General features: G+C 46.0%; 1 long non-coding RNA gene across 1 annotated transcript in view; it reads right to left on the minus strand.

Moving 5' to 3' along the window:
- LOC140900060 (uncharacterized) overlaps positions 1–22,405 on the minus strand; it is a 53,358-nt gene extending 30,953 nt beyond the window's left edge. The window contains exon 1 of the long non-coding RNA XR_012155541.1: positions 22,336–22,405. This is a non-coding gene — a long non-coding RNA (uncharacterized lncRNA). The remainder of the gene's footprint in view (positions 1–22,335) is intronic.
- Positions 22,406–22,881: the final 476 nt, after the last annotated feature.

The raw sequence follows: 22,881 nt of genomic DNA on the forward strand, positions 1-22,881 counted from the left end.
ACAGCTCTGGGTAATAAGGGAAATACCTGGGTTGGGATTTAATCTAAGGGATGGGGACGTTCCTTTGGCTATGCACCCCCACTGCCACCCTCCCGCTGGGGAGGAATACCCTTCTCCCTTTTAATGAGTACTTCCAGCCCTAGAGCCAGCCAGATGCAATCTGCACTGTGCCTTAGCAATCATCTGTTTGCGTGTGCATGCTGTGTGCCTTCATGTACAGGATGTGGGGGGTTCAGCTCCGATGCCCCAAGTAGCGAACCTGCTTGGAATCACCTACGATACAGAATTTTCCTGCTGCTGTCAATGGGCCCTGAACAAACAACGCGGTCCTGCTCTGTGTCTCGGCTTGCTCCTCACTCCCCTCCCTATCTTTCCTGTAGCAATGATGCTAGCCTGGCTGCCCCCACTCTCGGCTTCTCCCAGGCCACCCCCTCTGCACTAAATGACCTCCTGATCCCAGTCTGCCAGGCCCATGCCCCCTTCTACCCGCCTATTGGCCTGCTTTTTCCACAAAGCCCCCAGCCACCCCACCCCCCCACCAGCTCACACCAGCCAACTGCTCTCTGCATCGTGTGACAGAGGGGGATCTGTCTAGGAACTCTACTTTGCGTGTGTTGAACCCGCGTGTAAACAGGCCTGAGGGCAGCATGCTGTACTGTATTCCAGACAACACCTTGCCCAGGAAAAGGGCATGACACCTCCCTGAAGGACTAGCACTGAGAAAAACCTCTCGAATCCAAGCTCAACCCTTGACTTTGAATGACCCTACTACTGGCCCAGCCCCATGGAACAATGGACTTTCTACACAGGGGCACGCGTGATGCAGGGGAGGGGATGGGAGCATCCCACTGGAGCACATGGCAAAGAGACAGACTCTACTTAAGAGCAGGAATCTGCTCGGTATAGGAGGGCTGGGCAGCGCCAAGCGCAAGGTCTTGTAGGAGAGAGAGCACAGGAAGGACTCTGCCCAGCCAGAGCTGCTGACCTACCTCAGACTTGCAGAAGGGGAGGGGAAGGGGCATCTCAGGACTTTTCTTGTTGTCAGAGATCTGTAACTATCAAATGCTTTTAAAGAGTCCAGTCGCTGTGGTTAAGAAAGCCCTTTGCTATGCCTGTGTCCCTTACTGTCCTACCATGCGTTCCCTGAAAAGGTTAAACTAGAAGCCCGGAGGGCCCATAGCACAGGTGAAGCTCTGGGGCAGCACGTGTAAGTGACTGGGGAGCTCAGGAGAGCTCAGACATTGGTTTAGGGTCGAGGGCAGCAGTGTCCCACGTCCCTAAGGAGGGCGTCAGACAAGAGGTCTGAGCCTGGGCATAGGCCCTAGAGTCCCAGAGCTGGATGTCCAGTTGGTTTTGATGTATGAGGGACGCAGCGATCAGGTTCACTTGCAACCAGCTGGGTATGGGTCCAGGGTGTAACACAGCCCATTTCCTTCAAGTCTCCCAGTGCATCTTGTCTTAGCGGCAGGTAAAGCTCCTCAGAGCTGGGACCATACAGCACTGACGTTGCCGCCTCTTTAAGAATCTCTCTCGGGGCCAGCACACTTTTGCACTTGAGCAGCCTTCCCTGGCTACATTTGTCATGGTGTGCAGAGCTAGAAGTTGAGTACAAGTCTCATGTATGCTTGTATGGGTAGCTCTCCACTCGGGGGGGGAAGGGGGGGCGGCGGAGGGGGAGGGGTGTTGATACCGTGCTTAGATGTAGCTGTTGTATGTGTTTTTTTCTTGGGAAGGTGGCCTTGCCAATCATAGGAAAAAATCGGTTTTCCCACCGGGCAGTCTCTGTTCACAGTGAAACCAGTGGGTTCAGCGGTGTCCTCGCATACAGCCGTGAGGGCAGTGTGGGGCTTACTGTCATGAGAAAGGAAGAGAGATCCCAGCTGTGCCTGGGGACCGTGGAGCAGGGGCAGCTGATGTGAGCCACGAGAGCATTCATTAATTGTAACATTCCCTTTATTTTCCTATCCTAATCCTTGTGATTCGCATGCCAGTGACTGAAACAGCACTGCTGCAGATCCTGGGAACTGGAACAGGAGGCTACCCTGCCCATTTGAGTTTTGAGGTCTACTCCCAAGAGGGAGGATGCCAGAATCCTAGGAGTGGGGAAAGGTGTTAGACAGATAGCCCGGAAGCCTCCAGTCTGGGTTGCTTTCGTCTCTGAAGTTTCTAGTGTCTATGGCCCATTTTACATGTGTAGCATATGGATGGTGGAAGATGTAAAATATGTTTTGGTGCACAATGGAGACACTTTTCGAGGGGCCGAGTTGGCATAGATAAGCTATGCCCAGGGTGTGCCTGGCTTAGCTGGCACACACAACCGACAGCTCCTGCGCCTCTGACACACGCAATCTGGTTGCAGGCCCCTTTACATACAGCTCCTGGCTCCATCCTGTTCAGGTTCTTTTACTGTTCTCAGATACCATGGTGATGGGCACAGTATAAGGGAGGAGATTTACACAATTCCTTCTGATTCAACCCTCTGCTTGGACAAGACACCCAGAGCTCTACTTAAAAGGAAAATATCTGATCACACTTGGAATCAGAAGCTCCCACCCTAAGATGACTGGCATTAAAAATACAAGGGACAACCTGCAGCCCCTTGATGTAAACGACCAACAATTCCCTTCCAAATCACTTAAAGGTAAAGAAAAGAAACTGTCGGTTATTACTGAGAAAATCAGTCACTTGACATGTTAGACAAAGTGAAGATTAATTGCACATTCCTCTACCATGGTCTCAGTGCAGACTAAGGGAAAAGGCTGTAGCAGGAAGAGCACAGAGGCAGTTGTAGCCACTATCTGCAAACCTAACTGAGATGAGTAACGCTTGGGAGATCCTGAGTAGGGAATTGCTTGGCTTGGGACCCTGACCTGCTTCCCACTCATCTCCCAGCATTTAGGGAGAGTAGCTTCTTGGAACTAATTTCTGGCCAGTGGACTACACTGCAGCTCAGAGAAGACCAAGGGGCCGGGTACAGTGCTAACTCATGGGCAGCAGTTTAATGGTGAATGAAAGTAACTAGGTTAACTAATGACAGGTTTCAGAGTAGCAGCCGTGTTAGTCTGTATCCGCAAAAAGAAAAGGAGTACTTGTGGCACCTTAGAGACTAACTAATGAAAGTGGGGCTGAAAGAGACAGAGTCAAACTCAACCCTGGGACAAGTGGGTGCAACTCCACTTACCTCTGGGTTGAACTTGCCCCCAAGTCTCCAGCTCCCAAAGCACCATCTCTGGATGAGGTTGGATATGGACTGAGATTCCCTACAGCCCTGCACTGCTTCTTCCAGCAGCAGTCTTCTCAAGGCACCACTATTTGCTTCACCGTATGTGCCACAGGCAGGAATGGGGGGTGCTGTGCCTGCATTTCCCTAGAAGGTCTCTTTAGGAGTCATGGAAATCATGTGAATAGGAACAGTTTGGAGATGTTGGACTCTCTGGAGGCTGAAGACTTGAAGCCACTGACCTTTCCCATGTCGGGATGAAGGGAGGGATAAGCCCTCACTCGCTGTGGTTTAGCTAGGTAGGGTGGAGCTTTAGCTCAGAGATTGTTACTGACTCTCAGCCTCTGGAGGTCAGGCTCGGAAGGCAGGGAGGAAGAAGACACACCACACGCTGACTAGCATTGCCTCTGCCCGTGCTGTCGATAAAGACAAGACACCAATATTTTCTAGAACACAAAGCAGGAGAAGAGCCAGAGACTCCTGAAGTGCACTAGGGGCTTTGTTATTGCCATTCAAATATGGAAGGTGTTCAGATACACCAGCGATGGGTGGCATACAAGCCCCTAAGAGAGGTGGATGGAACAGCATGCAGGGTGGCCAGTGCAGCACCAGGCATACAGTCACCTTAAAAAGAGTGAAATTCAACACCTCCACCCCCAAAATGAATGTATAGGCCATCAGGTGTGAACAAAGGCTCTGAGGAGTAGCTGGTTCCGACCCTATGCTTCTCTGGACGGAGAGGTGGTAACGGCAAGCCCAGGCTTGCTCTCCGCCCTGCTGTTGAGAGCTGAGGTCCCAAGAGGCAAGCCCACAGTGGGTGCTGAAGGATTCTCGGTCATTGAGCTGCTGTTAAGTAATTAGACTCAAGATCCGAAAAGATCAATTAGCAGAAAAAGAAGGTGCTTAAAGGGCTAAAACTCCAGCCACAACCCCCTGGTGAGTGTTAAACTTATAGATCCCTGGAGAGGAACAGCACTAAGATTAAGACTTGCAGAGCAAAGTTGCTGGGTGAGTGAAACCTCACTAAATCCTTTTCCATTTTACCAAAAAGGAACATGTTTGTAAGAAGCATTTGGCCTTTTGAAAAAAAATATCACATCAACTTGCTACAGCCCCCTGGCTTCACTGAACACGCTACCGATTAATCCTGAAAGCAAATGGAAGACAGGCTCCACAGAGAGCCAGATCATTCTCATTTGAAAGCAGCTTGGACTGTGCTTTTATAGATTTTGAAAAGAAAATTGAAAGACAATTGTTAATGGGGAATTTCTAAAGGGCTCCTCGTCCACCCAGGTATCTTGAGCCACCAAAAGCCCTAGGAGAATGGCCCACTCCTCTAGACATCAACTTCCTGGGGCACATATAGACTGTGAAATGCTTTGGATCGATGCATAGAGTGATGGGGACTGGGAGCAACAACGTGGCTAATAGAGGGGTTCACAAACTGGGAGGAGTGTGGAACTGCTGACAATGGTGGGGAGATTGGGTGCGGCATGGGATTGATGGATGGGGCTGCAATGATGTGAAGACGGGTGCAGAGGGATGGAGCTGTGACATTTCACTCCATATTCTTTATGAAAATAAAGTCTGTGCCAGAAAAAGGGATAGAATCCAGTAAGTGCATCGTTGCAATTGATTACCCATTACAGCTTGCAGAATAACTCCTACCACAGTACATCTAAGGAAGATGAAAAGATTGCAATTCTTATCAATGACATAACTGAGATATACTCTATGCAAGATGGGTCTTGTAAGGGACCATTGGAAAGGTTCTGATTTACTGAATGTGATTATCCAATTCAGCATGTATCATTTCTGTATCTAAAGATAGAAATATGGACTAGGTAACAATTACAACCAGATGTGTATTGGGAAGACGCCCACCAGACGACAGGCCATCAAAGTTGATGAGCCATGAGGAAGGAACAACAAGACCAAGAAGATACTAATCTCTCTCCCTCCTAGGAGGCGTCCAGGGACATAACTGTGACACTACTAGGTCAGGTGATCTGGTCACCACCTGATACTAAACATTACCTGGGACTTCTTGTAACTTTCCACTGGAAGGGAAGGGGGGGAAGTTTGGGAAAAAAAGGATTCCCGCCTTATGTAAATCCTATTTAAGGGTGGGGAGGAAGGCAAACAGGACTCCTCCTCTCCATGGCCTGTCTGCCCAAAAAGAAAGACTGCTAAAGCCACCTAAAGGGAAGGCGGGGGGGAGTCCAGACTGAGACAGGGGTCCAGTCTGAAAAGAAATATAACTGGAACTCTGAACGACAGAAACTTTGCAACCTGCCTAAAATAACATTTAGGGTAAGAAATTACATTTTGTAACCTGTTTCTCAAGTATATTGAACTTAGCTTGCATACTTTGTTTTATTTGCTCACCAGTCTGCTTTGTTTTATCTGTTATTGCTTATATTCACTTAAAATTCACCCTTTTGTAATTAATAAACTTATTTCTTATTTATAATATAATCCAGTTTATGTAATTTCCAACTGGGGGGCGGGGCAAGAAGTTGTGCATATCTCCCTCCACATTGAGGGAGGGGATGAATTTCATAAAACCTTTGGGTTTGTACCCCTTAAAGGGAGTGGGCACCAGAGTGCTGGGGTGAGGCCATAAGGCTGAATCTTTCCAGACCGGATCTCTATCTCTCTGTGCAGCCCTGCCTGTATGCTTGGCTGGAAGAGGCTTGTGAGCCTACCCCAGCAAGGCCAGGTAAAGGGGACCCAGGTTGGCAGAATAGGCTGACTTGGTGGTACTCCAGCACATCAGTTGACACCCCAAAGGGCCTAAATCTGTCACAGGGACATCAAGAATGTCAGAGCAGAGGGCTGATGGCTGCAGGAGATTGGAAGCTGAGTGGGACCATGGGGCTGGGGACCGACAACGGTACATTTAGGAGCTAATTGTCATAATAACATCACCCAGTGACATGAGTGAAAACTGTACTTGGCAGATAAATGATGTCAAAGAAAAGAGTGACAACAATAAAATGCATTCAGTCCATCTGGGCTTGTGATCAAGAAGAGACTGATCATCCAGCCCTATTGGAACAGGAAGTCTGCGAGACCTATGGTCACGCTGTGCACTGATTTTTTCTAAAGCAGAAATCTCCATTCAAGTCAATGGGAAGCTTGGCTAAAAAAATCAACTGCATAATATAGTCCCCCAAGATCTATTGGTATAAGCTGAAGTCACTATACAGACTGGGCAGGGCAGAGGTGTGGGGGAAGAGATGGAAAACAAGAGAAGTTTGTCCACACAGCTGGGTCCATTGGCAGGTGTATCTTTGGATGAGGCACTTGGGTACAAATTGCAATTCTTAACTTACTAAAATGTCACACAGCTCAGGGTAAGTTCCATGAGCAGATCCAGTTCCTAGTTACTGTTGCTATAGCAACTGCCTCCTTGGTATCTATGAGTTCAGCACATCACATGAGGAGACAAGACAAGAGTAAGGATGGATGGGTCAGACAAATGACATTCCCCCCAGGGCGTTTTGAGGCTTTTCAGCTGCTTTCTTCCAGGGAGGTGCTGCAAATCTGCAAATCCCACTGACTTTCCCGGGAGGTCCAAGTCTCAAGAGAAGGTTGTTTGCAGGTGCTGTTCTCTCCCCTCAGTGTCCATGCTTCCTTACACAGGTCTAGGTGGATGCTGGAACCACTTTCACACCACGGACTAGGAGGAGCTGCATACGGGTCCCTGCAGTCTCTCATGCCAATTTGCCCTCTGGGTCGCCTTCCAACAGTTTCTACTGCACGCTCAGTGGACTCCTTTAAAGGCTTTCAATGACTGGTCACATTATTACATGCATCACTTCACTGCTCCCGTGTGGGGTCTCAATCCTGCAAACCCTCCATCACAGGAGCAGTCTTGCTCATGCAATTAATGCCACTGGAGTCAACAGGGCTCCTCATGGTAGTGAGATCAAGCAGGATCGCCCGGAACCTTGGCTTGCTCTCTGGTCCCTCCCTATGATACACCACGGTTGGTGCATTTCTCATGAGTGCTTCTCCCTCTGTCTGGAAATCTCTCTCCCCTCCTAACATGTTGAGTCACAGGCCAGAAAGGACCATTGTGATCATCTAGTCTGACCGCCTGTATAACCCAGGCCAGAGAACTCCCCCACAATAATTCCTAGAGCAGGTCTTTTAGAAAAACACCCAATTGATTTAAAAGTTATCAGTGATGGAGAATCCACCACAACCCTTGGTAAATTGTTCCAATAAATTACCCTCAGTGTCAAAAATTTACACCTTACGTCCTGTCTGAATTTGTCTACCTTCAACTTCCAGCCATTGGATCGTGACACGCCTTTCTCTGAAGAGCCGATTATTAAATATTTGTTCTGCATGTAGCTACTTATAGACTATAATCAAGACACCCCTTAGCGTTCTCTTTGCTAAGTGAAATAGATTGCACTCTTTGAGTCTAGCACTAGAAGGCAGGTTTTCTAATCCTTTAATCATTCTCAGGGCTCTTCTCTGAACCGTCTCCCATTTATCAACATCCTTCTTGAACTGTGGGCACCAGAACTGGAGACAGTATCCAGCAGTGGTCGCACCAGTGCAAAACACAGAAGTAAAATAATCTCTCGACTCCTACTCGAGATTCCCCTGCTTATGCACCCCAGGATCACAGCAGCTCTTTTGGTCACAGGGTCACGCTGGGAGTTCATGTTCGGCCACAACCCTCACATCTTTTTCAGTCACTGCTTCTCAGGATAGAGTCCCCCATCCCGTACGTTTTCTCTTCAGCTCTCACTTGGAAACCGCTATTTTCGGTGTGGTCTGTGACGTTAAGACTCTAATACATACAAATGCAACGTATTGTGTAATATTTTATCAAAATCTTGCTAAACAGGCACATATTTCTTTTGTATTTTCTCTTCCCATCACTGATGATTACTAAAGGTATTTATATGTAAATAGAAGCTGTCTCCTCTAATCTGCCCGCTTGTATTTTTCTGACTTACTCAATGATGGTCCAGCCTATTATTTCTGGTACCAAACCAGATTCCATGGTAAGGGTCAGGGCCAGGATGCCGCTGGGTGCTTGGCCCGCTGAGACCACATTGATCGGACTAGTAAATTGAGCTGTCTTTTTGCTTTTTCTAATGAACCACTGATCATCTTAAAAGGTATGATCTCTCATGGGTACCGAGGGTACCAACTAATGCAATGGACTAATAGAAAACTGGGAATCTTGTCCAGCCCTGGTGGACAGGTACCATCCCTGAGAGGAAGGAGCAGGTGGGGTGGGGGAGAAATCACTCTTCTGATTACATCTCTTTTCTCTTACATCTCTTATTTCAGACCTGAATTTCATAGTCATCTTCAGATTTCAAATGGTAAAAGATTTTAAAAATCAAATCCTATGAAGAATTGCATTTCAGTTCTAGAAGTTTGTAAGAGTGCAGGCTGCTAAAAATCACAGAGGAATTAAGAGGAGGAAAAAAGCAAGATAGCCTGATTTAACAGAGGATGCTACCTAATTTGTTCTATTTGAGGTCCACACTGCTGCTGTTGTAATGTTTTCTTGCATAGGTATATCTTACAGGCAGTAGGTCTAGAGGTGAGAAATTATTCCAGTCAGAGTGAATGATACAGTGAACAAACCTTACTCATATACACTCATCTTCCAACAAACTGCACCACAACTAACAAGCATTTCTCCAAGATGCAACTGCCCATACAATCAGCTAAACTGCACTTGCAAGACTATATGCAATAGCGCTCACAGGCAATTTCCAATAATATGCAAATGGTTAAGTCAGCTGTAATAAGAGGAGCTACAGCTGCTCAGTGAAGTTAAGTGGAGAAGATATTCAATTAACTTCATGGAGCTTTTGTAACGCATTTTGAATGTGGGTGTAGGAGCCATTTTAGATATAAGTGGCAGACGCATGGGATTCAAGTGGCCATTCAGACTTTGCTGGGAGATGGAGTCACAGCTGAGGAGAAAATATGGGTGTTTATTGAAGTTTTCCGTGTTTAATTTTTCTTCAATTTTTTTTTCACCTACCATTAACAATTTAGGTGACATGCTGACTTTAGAGGGACACCATCAGCTTGTAAAGAATTACATCTGTCTGAAAGCCACCTTAGGAGGGAATCCTCAATCACCAACACTCCTAAGGGGGATGGAATCATCCATCTGCCATCCAAACTGGGAAACTCGAGACATGTGCTGTTTGCCTGGAGTTAGAATTCAGGATGTGATGGAGTGTCTTCCGAGACTGATCAAGCCCTCGGACCGCTACCCCTTCCGACTTCTCCACATGGGCATCAATGATACTGCCAAGAATGACCTTGAGCGAGACACTGAAGACTACGTGGTTCTGGGAAGAATGAAAAAGGAGTTTGAGGCACAAGTCGTGTTCTCATCCATCCTCTCTGTTGAAGGAAAAGGCCCAGGTAGGGATTATCCAATTATGGAATTAAATGCATGGTTGCACAGGTGGTGTCGGAGAGAGGGCTTTAGATTCTTTGACCATGCGATGTTGGTCCATGAAGAAGGATTGCTAGGAAGAGATGGGATCCACCTAACAAAGAGGGGGAAGAACATTTTCCCAGGCAGGCTTGCTAACCTAGTGAGAAGGGCTTTAAACTAGGTTTGCCAGGGGATGGAGACCTAAGCCCTGAGGTATGTGAAGAAGTGGGATACTGGGAGGAAACACAAGGAGGAGGGTGCAACAGGGGAGGCCTCCTGATTCATATTCAGAAAGTACTGCAATCGGCTAGTTATCTTAGATGCCTGTACACGAACGCAAGAAGCCTGGGAAACAAGCAGGAAGAATTGGAAGTCCTGGCACAGTCAAGGAACTATGATATGACTGGAATAACAGAGACTTGGTGGGGTAAGATCATACCTTGACTTTAACAAAGCTTTTGGTATGGTTTCTTTTGTATTTTCTCTTCCCATCACTGATGATTACTAAAGGTATTTATATGTAAATAGAAGCTGTCTCCTCTAATCTGCCCGCTTGTATTTTTCTGACTTACTCAGTGATGGTCCAGCCTATTATTTCTGGTACCAAACCGGATTCCATGGTAAGGGTCAGGGCCGGGATGCCGCTGGGTGCTTGGCCCGCTGAGACCACATTGCAGTATTGTTGCCAGCAAGTTAAAGAAGTATGGATTGGATGAGGTATGGATACTGGTTGGTAGCCGGTATCAAGCGGAGTGCCCTAGGGTTCAGTCGTGGGGCCAGTTTTGTTCAACATCTTCATTAATGATCTGGATGATGTGATGGATTGCACCCTCAGCAAGTTCATGGATGACACTAAGCTGGGGGGAGAGGTAGATATGCTGGAGTGTAGGGTCCAGAGTGACCTAGACAGATTGGGCCAAAAGAAATCTGATGAGGTTCAACAAGGACAAGTGCAGAGTCCTGCACTTAGGACGGAAGAATCCCATGCACTGCTACAGGCTGGGGACTGACTGGCTAAGTGGCAGCTCTGCAGAAAACGACCTTGGGATTACAGTGGACGAGATGCTGGATACGAGTCAACGGTGTGCTCTTGTTGCCAAGAAGGCCAACGGCATATTGGGCTGCATTAGTAGGAGCATTGCTATCAGACTGAGGGAAGTGATTATTCCCCTCTATTCAGCACTGGTGAGGCCACATCTGGAGTATTGCGTCCAGGTTTGGGCCCCCCACTACAGAAAGGATGTGGACAAATTGGAGAGAGTCCAGCGGAGGGCAACAAAAACGATTAGGGTACTGGGGAACATGACTTATGAGGAAAGGCTGAGGGAACTGGGCTTATATAGTCTGCAGAAGAGAAGAGTGAGGGGGGATTTGATAGCAGCCTTCAACTACCTGAAGGGGAGTTCCATAGAGGATGGAGCCAGGCTGTTCTCAGTGGTGGCTGATGACAGAACAAGGAGCAATGGTCTCAAATTGCAGTGGGGGAGGTCTAGGTTGGATATTAGGAAAAACTATTTCACTAGGAGGGTGGTGAAACACTGGAATGGGCTACCTAGGGAAGTGGTGGAATCTCCATCCTTAGAGGTTTTTAAGGCCTGGCTTGACAAAGCCCTGGCTGGGATGATTTAGTTGGGGATTGGTCCTGCTTTGAGCAGGGGTTATACTAGATGACCTCCTGAGCTCTCTTCCTACCCTAATCTTCTATGATTCTATGAAAATTTTGGATCTACTGTAGTTAGATGTAGCACCCAAAATCTCTACCACTAAAAGAATTTGGTAAAGATTTTTGTTTCCAAGCTCAGCTGAAGTACTTTTGGCATGTGACAAGAACTTCGTGTGTAGTCAGTTTCACTGATTCCCTGTATATTCAGGTAGTTATTTGCTGCCTTGCTGGAAGGCCCTTACAAAACAAGGGAGCAGAACATATTAAATATGAAAAAGAAGTAAGTAGTACAATAAATATTTAACCCAGACTTTGTAACAGGGGCTTTGTCAGAAGTGTGATTTGTTTAAAGATTTCTCTCTTTAATGAAAAAAATTCAAGTTAATTGCATCCTTTAAAAAAGTGTATTTCATAACTTGTTGGGGCGGAAAAGGTTGCTGTGACAAGGCACAAAGGGTTTCAGGACCAGTTAAATTTCCCTAGCAGTTGTCCCGGGCCACCGATCAGTAAGAATATTGTTCAAACTCAAGAGTTCCAGCAGCGCCATACACCAATCTCTATTCCCCAGCAGCACCCTCCAGCATTCAGGATAAGCACTAGAAAGCATATATTAGGCAATGGACCTAATGTTTCTGGACTGTCCAGGAGAGGGCTGGGCAGTGCGGACCACATGTTTTGGAAGAAAATCCGTTCAGCACATGCAAGAAACGCAAAGAAACTCACCTGGCTTCAGGTCTCCTCACATACCCCAAACTCAGACAAAACAAGGTTCTTCCACCAAAAGGTTGTGAAGTTTAATGAGACTTTTCACTGGGCTCCAGGGCAGAACTTCAGCAAGCCTGAGAGAGGAGCTTTAAATAGACTGAGGTCCAGTTACGATTTTTTGTAGAAATTATACAACATTCGGTGATTGCAGCTGCGTTTCTCTTGGACTCTGGGTTGATTGGAAGCCAACATTCCAGGGCTACGCAGCTGCATACAGTAAAACCAAGATATATCTATCATTCTTGGGCTTTCCACAAAGCAGTGAGAAATGTATACATGGGTGTGTTTAAATGGAGTTTCTTCATGGAATACTACTCCCTCCCTTTGAAGCTTTTTAATTTATGGACTGTCTTGATTTTATAATTGTTATTATTACTCACTTTTTCCTTATCCTTACTTTGTCCCGGGCCTATCAGTCATTTTAATAACTGTTTACAAAATCTAAGGTCTTGCACAACATTTGCATGACTTATATCAAAGGACTCTTAAATCCAGGTTTTTATGGGTTCTATTCTGGAAGTCATGAAACCCAAGAAACAAAGGAAATGCACTCTCCAAAGCAGCAACATAAATTGATTAGTGACAGATTAGCCTCAGCAACTGTAGAGTTTGCATAAGCACTCCCAACTCTGAGTATTTACTTCAGCTGGTCACACTTGGTGGATCTATAAAACTAGAGTCAAACCCACAAATGTTTATAGCCAAGTGCAGCGTGCCGGGGGAGGGGGGGAGAGGGTGTCAAGAAAATAGTGGGAGGAAACAAGTGCAACTGACTAGAGGACACGCCCATTTCAAAGCCACTTTTGAGATTTCAAAATTTGTTTTCAGTCCAAACTATCAAAGCTTTTTGAACACGGTCACAAAAATGGAATGGTGACAAAACATCCGTTCTGGGTCCAAAGCCTGCACGTTTTGAGTCAGGAAGAAAGGGGCATACATGGGGCGAGGGCACTGGTGTGGGACATGGGAGACCAAATGCTTCCCAATATGGATCCTGTGGTACCCCGGTTGTTAGCTAAAGCTGCCCCTCCCTCCAGCATAAACACCAAAGGGATGGGGGAGGGAAGCTGCTGTTATACCATCTGCTCTCGCCTGGGGTGAAGCCTCCCTGGGATCCCCCTTGTGCTAGAACTCGTGTGTCAAAGAGGAAAATCCCCAGAGAAAACATTAGACACTCCTTTCTAGCCAGCCAGCCCTAGGAGGCTGTTTTGCAGGGGCTCCGCTCTGTTGGCAGTATGCCTGCATCCCCATTAGGCAGCTGGTTGGCAGGGAGATGGGGGCTGAGTTATGGTTCGGGTTTGAACCTGAACTGCACGGTTCCAGTCTTTTAGACAGTCAAGTTTTTTTTTTTAAACTGTAACACGCCCACCCTCCAAAGTTGGTTTCATAACAACTTTAGCTTAGAAGAAGTTAACAAGGAGATTTTGGTCAGTGGAGAATGATCTACTGCAGATGAGGAGAAGCGTCCCTAGCAGACAGATCTTTGTACAGTCTCCTCTTCCATTAACAACGCTCTACCACGGAGAGCCAGCAGCATGTGAGGACTTGCTTCACCTAGGCCTGATGCTCCAGGGCCTCTCTTGCAGTCAGACTCTAAACAGCATACACATGCCGAGGAAGCAAGCCATCTCTGGCCAGGGACGCACTTCCAAGTCTGGGACACGTTCAGCTTAGGGGTAGAGGGGCTGGCCTTATTCTGGTGGGTGCACAGTGAAGGGCGGGAGGAAGGAAGATCATGGGAGTAGCCTCTGAGCAGGACCCAGCCGCACTGCAAACACCAAGTTGTCATGCTCCCTGTGCACAAAAGGGATTTTCATGCACGAGTCCTGGGCACCTCATCTGGGGCACAGAGAGCGAGTGCCAAGGGGATGGGGGGAGAAAGCATTTGCTGCACCATGTTAGAGGGTGTAGCAATGGCTGCTGCTCTGTGCACTCCACAGGACCCCTGCCTCCCTCTGTGCACAGGAGGGAGCTCCTTTGGGGGTGCAGCAGAGTTGTTTGCAGGATTCCTGCCTCATTTGTTGCAAAATTGGAAGGTACATATGAACAAGGCAGGGAATTGCAGGAAAAGAAAGGATGGTTTCACGGTTGAGGCAGTCAAATGCTTTAAGAGAATTTGGTTCTATTCTGCCTCTGCCATAGAGATCCTGTGTGATGCTGGACAAATCACTTAAGCCAAGTTTTTCAAAGGTGACCAGTAATTGGACGTGCCTCCTTTTCTGCACTTGAGACCCTGGAGTCAGATCTGCAGAAGTACTGAGCACATGCAAATGAAGTCAATGAGTGCTGTGCTTTGGACATACAAAGTACTATATAACGCTAAATACTTTGGAGAGTGGGGTGCTAGGCCTCTCAAATTGGGCATCCAAAATGAATGGATACTTTTGACTTTAATCTCTCTGTGCCATAGCTCTCCATCTGTAAAATGGGTACAAGGATAGCCCCTCACCTGACAGGCATGCTGCTAACATTAATTAATGCTGGTGAAGCACTCAGACACCGTAGTGATGAGCACCGTGGACGAGCCCATGAGGAAATTAATATTTCTGTCTTCAGCACTACGTTTCAATAGTGTACAGTAAATAAAGCCTGGGACCATACACTGAACAAGGATAAAATAAAATATTGAATTGTTCTTTTGTTGAGCACCATGCACTCTGTGCAGTGAACAGTAGGAAAGAAATAATATGATCACGTCATTAAAGATTACCCTAATGCATATGCACAAGGGGGCTGAAGTGAGGTTGCACAGGCTATTGTAATGCTGGTATTTCCTAACGTTTGAGGGCTTGACTTTAAATGTTAATAATGTTCTTTTAATGTAGCTTTTGGAGGAATTTTATTATAGTTCCAAATAAACTGCACAGAGGCTCTCTGGTTTGTTTTGCCTCCATGTTGGTCTGAAAATCCTCTAAAAGGCAGGAAATTACAACTGGTATTTCAGAATTTGGGGGTGGGAGTGGGAGATCCTCCAGGGCTCTCATCCTCATGCAAATATGTCCTGCTTCCCCACAGATTTTGATTGCCCAGCTACAGGCCTGAGTGACTGGCTGTGTGCGTTGGGGCAGTTGCTATGCTGGAAGACCAAGGGAGCAGTTCATGGTGCAAGGGTGGAGTTTGCGTACAGCTGGGGGCTCAGGGTGTGCACTGACATTGCTGTAATGAGTGATTTTTCAGGTTTTTCTTTGTGGGGGGGTCAGGAGGGTTGGGGGCCAATATTGATGTGAGTCTACTCTAAACTAAGGCTGAGCATCACTGAGACTTTGCCAGACACCCGAGTGCAATTCATTCATCACACAGGAACCGGAAACACCTGTCAGGTATGCACAGCTGACCCAGTCACATCTCCAGCTCCCACTCTGTGCCTGGGCAGTGATTTGGGTTCTGTTTATGGACAATGCCGCTGGGGAGCAAGGATGTTTGGAAACTTCTTACAAACATGCAAGTCCAGGTTGTGTGGCAGCTCTTTCTGGTCTGTTTTTCTCAACTCATTTAAAAAAAAAAGGCAGAAAACTGATGAACAGCTGGAGACACCAGACTTTCAGATCCATGCAGCACCTTGCTATCAACATTTCAAGTGTACCAAGTACTAAATCCTGTTCCTCCAAGCAGCTGGAACAAACATGGGGCAGAGATCCAGCAGCGGACAGCAGTTCCAGGTCGTAACAATCAGTACCGGTTAGAGTGCAGAAAATAAGTGTCCTGTATAAATAAATCAAGCTGGGATCACAGAACCTCAGTGGCCTCTAGTGGCTGTAGAATAAAGAGCCAAGAAAAGGAGGGCGAAAGCTCCAGCCCACGGCAAAGGTGTTGGAAAAGAGAAGCCGTCATACAGGTGGCTCAGCTCTGGAGTCAGAGGGTCGGGGGAAAGGATAGGCGGCACAGGGAAAGCCTCACAATCGCTGCATTTCCATTCAGACCCTCCAGATTTGTTCAATTCTTGTTATCCAGAAAAATCCGTCGGGCTGCAGCGGATCCTGCCACAGAACACCCCCCCTGCCCTTGGGATGGGATGAGGAGAAAGTCCACAGCGCAATGGAGATGGACAATTTTGGTTTCTTGTTTAATGGTGGCAGTAGCATTTATTGGTGAGTGTTGGAAACTCCTCTGTAGTCAGGAGAGTTACAACAAGGATGAATTTGGCCTGGGTTCACCTCTCTTAAGGGATCAGATTGGAAAAAGAAAGGTCGTGGTACTCTTACAAGCTCCACCCACCTGCATGAGATGTCACGTACAGTAGACAGTGCATATGCATATGTCTAGGCTCCTTGGGTTTGGCTGCCCCTTGGTGAGACTGATATGCCCCACTGGGCTTCTTGAGATTGGCTCCCCTTTTGGGCCCTTCAGATGCCCCATTGGGCTCTGCCAGGCTCCTCAATTTGGGAGTGTGGAACATTGGCTCTCCCAAGCCCACTCACTGGTGGTTCCAAAATGACGCATCTCACTGTCAATTTCATATCGTCCTCATCCCTCTTTCTACCAGCTTTGAGCAGTGAAATAGTTAATAGCTTAAATGTCAACACTGTCATCACTGGAACTGTGTGAGCCCCTCGTAAGATGAACGGGGCCGCTCACACCTAGACTGAGAGCTATCCTTGCAGTCTGCAGAAGCAGCGGACAGGTAGGATGTTTTCAAGGCGTTTTCAGCACCACGATAGCTAGAGACGTTGGGGGTGTTTTTTCAACAGAAACTTAGATTCTGGAGAATAAGGTGACAGCGTGAAATAGGTGCCAGTTAACTGTAACCCTGCATGCCAGCTGAATAAGCCCTTCCTCCATTCATTCGCCACTGAACGGTGAGCGCGGTGTGTCCAGTCTGTGCTGACTGACTGCCCAGCCTCCCCCCCTCCCACCCCACATTTCAGAGATGTTATATGTTGATGACTGCAGTGCTGTAAAGGCAGGTGGCATTTCAGTGTGAACTCAGAACGCCCCCTTACTCATCACAGCTTGGTAAAGCTGGAGCTGGAGTCTGGACAGAAGATTCGATGGTGATGTCCATGCAGCAGCTGGGAGTGGTCATCCCCAGCTCAGGCAGACGTACACGTGTTAATTCAGATCGAATTAGTGCACTAGAATTAGCAGTGTGTCCACAGTGGCACAGGCTAGTTGCCTGAGTACAACCGTATCTATCGGACGTCCTAGGTACGTACTTGGGTGCTTAGCCCGAACGACGCCCATGTCACACTGCTAATCCTAACCCTAACATGTATACATAATCTTCCCAAGCTAGGAGCTACGCCTCCCAGCTGCAGTGTGGATGGGCCCTGTAAGTGACTCAGGACAGGAGATTTTCACCACTTGCAGTGCTGCCTTGGCCAGACTAGAACAAGGCTGTGCCTAGTTATAGGGTTCAGCTTTGATTCTAGGGGGCAGTCTATAATCCAGGTGCTTCGCTGAACTATCCAAGGCTCTAGTGTCTGCCAAACCGGGGCAGAAGTCTCACTACAAAAGGTTTTCTTCCCCTCCCCCCTGCCCCCCCCCGGCGGCTCTCCTGCTGGTCTTAGCTCATCTTAAGTGATCACTCTCCTTCCAGTGTGTATGGTAACACCCATTGTTTCATGTCCTCTGTGTATATAAATCTCCCCACTGTATTTTCGACTGCATGCACCCGATGAAGTGAGCTGTAGCTCACGAAAGCTTAGGCTCAAATAAATTGGTTAGTCTCTTAGGTGCCACAAGTCCTCCTTTTCTTCAAGAGATTAAGGCTTTCTCATGAGAGGTCTGGCACTTCTGATTCTAGTCCTATTTGTAAAGTCAGCCGGAAACACTGAACTAACTTTGCCCAGACTCTGCCTTCCTTGTTCTACTTTGTAGTTCCAGGTGGGACCAGAACTGGAATCCCTAACATGAAAAGTTCATTTCATGGGTGCCCATCTCAGACAAAATGCACTAGTGTAAAGGCCGACAGCAAAAACAAAAAAGAAAAAAAGAAATCAATAAAGTTATCAGAATGTATCAGGTGCTAAAGGCTTCAGTGAGAATTTGGTTATAAATGCAGGTGATGTTTTGTGGGAAGACATCTTATTTTATCGGAAATACAAATACTGTACACAATTCGTGCAACAAAGAGAATTTTTTCTACCCATCGTGGGAGTTTAGAGAGCACCTATCAGCAGAGCACGTAGGCACAGAATTGAGGAAGGCAGGTTGCAATTACCCACATTGGAAGTTGGCCAGGATACAAGGGCTGACACACCTGCAAAAAATGCCCTAGGATAAGGAAGCATTTCTAGCTTTATATTTCCAACGCAACCCTAACACAAGAGTTAAGATGCAGGGTTTGTTTGAATCCATTTAGAGCACAAAGTAAGATACATAAGAACCAGGACTCAGTAAGTCTGTCCCACCTCAGTGGAGGAGGGCACCAATCTCCACAAGGCCAGGCTGGCTAGAGTAGTTAGGATGGGGTTAAACTAATAGCAAAAGGGGAGAATAAAAATATGGAAGATATGAGCACTCAGTCAACACAAAATCAAGATGTCAAGAACAAAGTTAATCAAGGAACCGAAGGCCATGCAGAGTCTACATTTTTGTAGTTGCCAACACCCCAAGGCTAGGAGCCTGGGTTATAAACAAGAGGAATTGGAATAGCTCATTTCCGTGCATAAAATTCGATCTAGTTGGTATTACTGGAGCCTGATGGGATGACTTGCATAACTGGAATGTTAAAATCAATGGTTATAACCTCTTTAGGAAGGATTGAGTGGGCAAAAGGGCATGGGGGAGGGGAACTCTGTCAAAAATGGCCGCACCCTTTTCAGAATCACTGATAACTCAGAAGAAAATGATCTTGAACGCTTCTGGATTAATGTTCTAACAGATAAAGCACCAGATAGGATATTAGTTGGGAGTCTACAGACCACCAAATCACATTAGGGAACAGGATGACTGGCTCCTTATGTACCTATCGAAAATGTGCAGGGGGGAAAAAAGCAATGTGACCACGGGGGGCTTAAATTTGAGTGACATGCTGGAGGTCAAATGTTGCCGGTACTAAAACATCCTTGGAATTTCTAAACATTATAGATGACAATTTCCTAACACAAAAAGTGCGGTAGCCAACCTGGGGGAATTCTATGTTAGACTTTGTCCTAACAGATAAAGAGAAACTGGTCACAGAACTAAAAAGGAATGCTAGCTTAGGTACAAATGATTGTAACTTGATCACATTTATAATGTGCAAGCCGAATAAATACCTATATACTTGGTGCTTTAAAAGAGCCAATTTCACAAAGCTGAAAACAATTATGAGCCAAATCACCTGGGAAGAAGAATTTAATCAGAAGAAAATGTGAATGATAATTGGGAATTGTTTAAGAACTTACTAGATGCTCAAAAAGCCACAATCGCTCAGTAAAGAAAGAAGACTGCGCTGGTTAAAAAACTAACCTGGTTTAGAGGGGAAGTGAAGGCAGCTGTAAAAAATAATATATAACAAATGGAAGAATGGGAACACTGATAGTAATGAATATAAATCACAAGTTAGGAATTGAAGAAAACTGATAGGAGAAGCAAAAGGACACAAGTAGAAATCTATACTTATATTAGGAACAAAAGCAATCCTGACAATGATATTGGTCCATTACTAGATGGAAATGGTAGAATTAACAATAATAAGGTAGAAGCATTCAATAAATATTTTTGTTTTGTATTTGAGGAAACACAGATGACATAGTCTCATCATATGGTGATAACACTCCTTTCCTAATATCTCTGGATGGTGTTAAACAGCAGCTACTAAAGTTAGACATTTTTAAAATCAGCAGGTCCAGAGAACTTGCATCCAAGAGTTTCAAAAGAGCTGGCTGAGGAGCTCACTGGACTGCTTGTATTGATTTTCAAGAAGTCTTGGAGCACTGGGGAAGTTCCAGAAGACTGGAAGAAAGCTAATGTCATGCCAGTTTTTAAAAGGGCAGGGACAACTTTAGAGGGGTATAATGTTCCTTCAATCATCTGAGGCAGAAACAGACAGGTAGATTGGTAAGGAGAGGAACTGGGGGCTTCGGAGTCCCAGCATCTGAGTCCCATCTGTTAGTTTGGGGCTTAGGGTTTTGGTGCATAGTTGGTGTTTTAATAGGATGGAACTTGGCCTTGATAGGTCATTTTGTAATATTATAGTTCCGTAGGCTTCCTGTTTCATTTTGCCTAAATCTTGGCCTGAAATCCTCTAAAATATGGGAAATTCCATCTGGTATTTCAAAACTTGGGGGCAGGACACCCTATCCCCCAGACTCCCCCCCCCCCCATCACGTAAATGTTTCCTGCCTTCCCACGGCTTCTCCCACAGTCTCCTTGCTTTTGACTGCCGTGCTACTGGCCTTAGTGATTGGTTGTGTGTCTTGTTGCTGTTTCTATGCTTGAAAGTCCAAGGGAGTTCATGGTGCACATATGGAGTTGAGTATATTTTGAGTGTTCAGCAATGTGAATGGATGACACTCTAATGGGTGTTATTTACAGCCTTTTAATTGTAACCTATTTTTTGTTTGGGGGAACATTATAGTATGCAAATCTTAACGTAAGTCTGAGCTTCACGACGACTCTGCTAGATTCCCTTGAGCCCATATAAATTTGTCACTGCCCTTCATGAATGATTCCTATCTGCCTAGTTTTCAAACCAAAATATTCCTGGTTGTGAACATGTCCTGTTGTAAGAGAGAGAGAATTCCATTTCACTAAAAGCTTTTGTCTTGTTTCACAGTATTTATCAATATCAGGACATCAACATTCAACCCACTGGGCATTACACATCAGAGCCTATTAGCACGCTCAGCAGCCTACAATTACCGATCATCACAAAGAAATTCCACCCAGAGGAAACAGATATAATCAAAACCCACTGGAGAGAACTGCCTTTATGAACTATACTGTGTCCTGCTCACAGTAGCCAGAGGATTTCTTCCCAATTGTCCAGGATCCTTAACCACACCCTTCCTTCAACCCTCGTGACTCCCAGTCTTACTAGCATTCTCTCCTCTTCAGTGCCCACTCAGCATCGTTCCTTCTTCCTAATCTCTCCCTATTTCTCCCAGTATCTGTCTCCATTCATCTCCACTGCTTCCAGTATTTCCCCCCATTCACTCCTGATTGCTGTCTATTGGTTCCAGTATCCTTTCCCCATCACTGTTGGTCTCATAGAATATCAGGGTTGGAAGGGACCTCAGGAGGTCATCTAGTCCGAAGCAGGACCAATCCCCAACTAAATCATCCCAGCCAGGGCTTTGTCAAGCCTGACCGTAAAAACCTCTAACCTCTTTCCATTCCTCACAGTCTCTTTCACATTTCACTTCTGATCTCTCTCCACAGCTCCAAGTATCTTTCTCCTTTCACCCCTGGACCCAATGTCCCCTCCTCATAGTGTGATGGGACTGGACTCAAATAAGAGAGACTGGATTCAAGAAAAGGACTGTTTCTCCTGATATGTTCACTTCGTGCAGGTCAGCCACCCTGCATCTCTCCCATCTCCCTACCCTATGGAGGAAGGGAAGAGAGTGAACTTTGGTCTGGAAGAGGTAGCCACAGTGAGGCGTAGTGGGAAAAGGGGGACAGTGGCCAGTAACGAGGGTGAGGGACCATAACCAATGTCTTTTTATAATGAGTGTTCATCTATAATAGGCAGTGTTCCCTAATAGACTGAGCAAGGGACTGGAATATGTAGACTCCTGAGTTCTAATCTTGGCTCTGCCACTTACTCCCCACTGTGGCCTGAGACAAATCACTTAATCTCTGTTTCTCCATCTGTGAAATGGGGGTGGGAAGGTTAGCAAATTAATGTTTAAGTGAGAACATGAGAAATGCTGTGATGTGTGGGGTTCTGAAGGCTAACCTGTCCCGTGCCTTCCTTTACTATGTGTAAGGAAAAGGGGGATTCATGTCTGTTTTTTGCACAAGACCTTTAGGTCCTGTCTAGCCTGGAGGACTGTAGAAGGGCTAGGGAAATGACAGTGTCTTAACAGCAAAGAGAAAGTTTAGTAAGTGAGGTGAATGTGTGTGGGGGAGGGGGGATTTAGTCAGCCTGCTTAAAGCTTTTCTTTCTGTTAACATTTTATTAACTTCAATAATTAACATTTTGGAGAAAGGAAGCCATTGTCAAAGATGCATCTACCTTCCCCTCCCCTCAATTAAGGTGAGAACTAACAACATATATCCTACACGGACACCCACAGACACCGCAAGTCTTCCAGCAAAACCAGAATTCGTATTCCAGATATTTCATCGTAATAAACATGAGAAAACAAAACCACTCACCTGTCAGGCTCTTTTTGTACAGCAGAAAGAAGCAAAGGGAAAAGAAAAACAAACAAACAGAATTCCAGATTTTTTTAAAAGAAGCCCTTTGAAAGGTTGCCTTTTATATATTCTCACAAGTCTGTCCAAAGAGACAGCAATTCAGTACAGAATATGGAATGTGTCACATTTATTTCACACATACTTTATCTTGGGTTAATCATTGCAAATTAAAATTTCAGCAAATCAGCCCAAGCAGTTGATGGCCGTAGACTGTGCACGAAGGATTTGAGACTGATTGCTATAAAAAGATATTCTTCCTATCTGTGCAAATGTAGCAGAAACATTTTAACTGCAGTTTTAAAGGGACATTGCCAGTATGAATATTCTTAAAATTGACTTGTGCGTAAGCATTCCTCCCCCCCCGACCCCGCCACAATAGAACCTCCTTTTAAAAAAACCCTTAACTCTATACTTTGCATGTAACTTCCCTTTTGTAAAATAATAAGGATGTTATTATATTGGTTGTTTACACCTGTGTGACTACACTGGTGCAAAAACATCACC

The sequence above is a fragment of the Lepidochelys kempii genome, chromosome 18, assembly GCF_965140265.1.
Source record: "Lepidochelys kempii isolate rLepKem1 chromosome 18, rLepKem1.hap2, whole genome shotgun sequence".
NCBI classification, from domain to species: domain Eukaryota; kingdom Metazoa; phylum Chordata; order Testudines; family Cheloniidae; genus Lepidochelys; species Lepidochelys kempii.